Source organism: Galeopterus variegatus, unplaced genomic scaffold (genome assembly GCF_000696425.1).
Source record: "Galeopterus variegatus unplaced genomic scaffold, G_variegatus-3.0.2 Scaffold162, whole genome shotgun sequence".
Lineage (NCBI taxonomy): Eukaryota > Metazoa > Chordata > Mammalia > Dermoptera > Cynocephalidae > Galeopterus > Galeopterus variegatus.
The window spans coordinates 593,589-596,499 of record NW_007726273.1 but is presented as its reverse complement, the minus strand read 5'-3'; the positions used below and the strand labels follow the sequence as shown (position 1 = coordinate 596,499).

The 2,911-nt window shown below is 58.0% G+C and overlaps 1 pseudogene; it reads left to right on the top strand.

Annotated features, from left to right (window-relative positions):
* Nucleotides 1-837: 837 nt before the first annotated feature.
* Nucleotides 838-1,196, top strand: LOC103610196 (annotated as a pseudogene).
* Nucleotides 1,197-2,911: the final 1,715 nt, after the last annotated feature.

The window sequence follows — 2,911 nt, the reverse complement described above, 5'->3', positions numbered from 1 at the left end:
CCCCGCCCTCTCCCCCTCCCCCCCCCGCGCGACCCTCGGGAGATAGGGATTTAAATAAAATTTGAATAAATCCCCCTCCTCAAGCGGGAGAAAGGAAGGAAAGGATGGAGGGGGACAGGGAAGGGGGGAGGGGCAGTTGTGGGGGTCTCAGCCCCCTTGGTCCCCCGACCCCGCTCTGCTTCGGCCCGGGGCCCTGGCCGCCTCTCTCATCCCTCCTCAGCTCCTTCCTCCTTCCTCCTCTCTTTCCCCTCCCCTCCCTCCTCCTTCCCTCCTCCTCCTCCTCTTTACTCCCTCCTTCTCCCAGAGGAACCCCGCCCCCTACTCCCTCCTTCCTCCACCACCTCCACTTTCCAGGACAAACGGGCGCAGGGTACGACGGAAGTTGTAGTCCCGCAGCCACCGATGATACCGTGGGAACAACGGGACACTGGGGCCCGCGGGGACTACAAGCAATATGGCGGAGGGCGTGCCAAGCCGGGAGCCGAGGATGCCGGGAGTTATAGTCTGGTTGCCCCGAAGCTCCCCGTTGCAGAACACAGAGAAGGAGCGGGAACGATGACTACAAACAAGATGGCCTTCTCCCCAGACTCGACCTCCTTCCCAGGCACTCACACGCCCTCCTGTCCACAACCCTCCGCGTGTGTGGTACCTGACGGGAGTCGCAGTCCATCTGCTGCCTTCCCGCTGCCATTTCTACTCGTCAGGAACAATGGAAAGGTGAAAAGGAACGAGGACTACAAGCAAGATGGCGGAAGAGGGGCGTACACCTGACTAGAAGTCGATCTTTTGAGGTGCGATGGGAAAAGTAGTTTTCTAGCCTTCTAGAGTTTCTTAAGAATGGCGGACCCAGGAGGATAAGGAGACTACCGTAAAGATGGCAGGCTGCCTAGCCTCTCCCCGCCGCCTCATTCTCCCACCTCGGGCACCTCGCCCGCCTGAACTCTAAAGCCCCTCCGGGCGGCGCGAGGCCTGACGGGAGTTGCAGTCCCCGGCTGCCCGGTTCTCTGCAGTAGAGACAATGGAGGGAGCGGGCGGGGCTGCCGGCAGAGATGGCAGCCGAGGGGGAGCGGGGGCGGCGCACGGGACTTGTAGTCCAGGCGCCAGGGCTGTTCCCGGCAGCACCAGGAAAGAGGACTACAGCGAAGATGGCAGCCTAGCCGCTCGACCCCTGCGCCAGAGCCTGCTGGGGGTCGTAGTCCCTTCCTGAGCTCTACAGAGAAAGGACGTTGGCTGTCGAAACGTGCATTACCACGCCAAACTGCGAGCCGACGGAAACGGAAAGTCTCTTTCCTCCTCTCCCCGCCACCCGTTTCGGAACGGCCTGCCGGGGAGATGGAGTCCCAAGCGTTCGCTCGCTAGTGGAGGGGAGAATTTATGTCACCAGTGGGGATCAGTGCGAGTGGGGGAGAAAGACGTCCGAGCGATCCAGGAATATCGAACGTCCTCCTCCCCGTGTGGCGGGGGCTTCATATTTCAAGGGAAAGCTCTTAAAGGAAAGCAACAGTAATCAGCATCGTCGCGACCGGGGAGGCGTGGTTCTCGCCGAGAGTGCACTCACGCTTGGGCGTCTCGCACCCGATGCTGTTCTCCAAGCCTTCGGGATTTTGTATCTTACAAGTCGTGGGGGCTCCAGGGAAAAGGCTCATGCAAAACCCCCGCCCCATCCCGAGAAGTCACCAAACCTCGGTTTTCTCATCTGAAAAACGGGGGCAATGATACCCACCTCGAAGCACAGTTAGGAGTGTTAAACAAGACTGTTCACGAAAGTGCCCAGATCTGACACGGGGCACGTGTGGGTGGTTACTTTCTTGAGGTCTCTTCCAGTCCAGCCGTCCTGGGAACACAGGAATCTATCGTGCCGGACGGAGTTAGCTCCCGTGGGAAGAAAACTGTGATGAGCAGGCTCCCCGCATCTTGAGCGCTCGCCACCCCTTCTCATCTGGCCCTCCACTACCAAGCACTGCTCCCAGGGGGCGCCCGTTCTCCACTTGACTGAGGTCCTGCCAACGCCAAATTCCTCAACCTGAAGTTGTCGGCTCAGCATGCTGCCCAGTCTCATTCATCCCTGGCCTGATTTCCAAGTCACCCTTGGAGGCTTCCGCCTAGACATCCCAGTTGCCAACACAAATGGGACTGCTTCCCACCTCAGTGCCATCTTACCTTCCGTCTTGATCTTCTCCTCTGCCTGGAAGACTGCTCACTTCTGACTCCAAGGCAGCCCCTCTGCCTCCTTCTCTCTTCAATGTTTGGGGGCCTTGCGGAAGACTTGGTGGGTGTGGTTTTTCTGTTAGGGAAGTTAACGCTGGCCAGTGCGGTGTGAAGGCCAAGTTTGCAGAGACTGGCCTCAGGCTGAATTGAGGGTCTTTGCAGCTCACACTTTCTCAGTCAGGAAATCCTCGGCTCTCAGAGGATTGTTTGTCCCCTTTGTCCTCACTGCTTTAACTTTGGCTTGCAAGATTGCCTTAGGGCTCTTTCAAAAGCCCTTTCCCTCAGCCCCCTGTTATGCTCTTCTCCACCTTCCATCCCACTTCCCCACCCCGTTAACCATTCATCCTTCAGGCTTCCATTTAAATGCCACTGTCCCAGTGAAGCCTTCCTGCAATTCCTAGATGAGATTTATTGTCTCCCCACTAGATTGTAAGTTTTGTGGGAAGTCCACCTCTCAAGCGTTTTCAGCATCTCATTTGATCCTCATAAGAATCCTATGAGGTAAAATCCCATTTTATAAAACTGGTGCCCTCAACTCTACAGAACGATGAATGGCAGAGCCCCTTCTTCACCAGCCCCAGCTCCTGCCCACTGCTCCGAAGGGTGTGGGAGGGCCAGTCCCCGAGGATGGAGGACCCTGGAGCAGGTGCCAGAGCCCGTACCCCTGGGCCTCTGTGCCCTGGCTGCACACAGGATCTGTGGG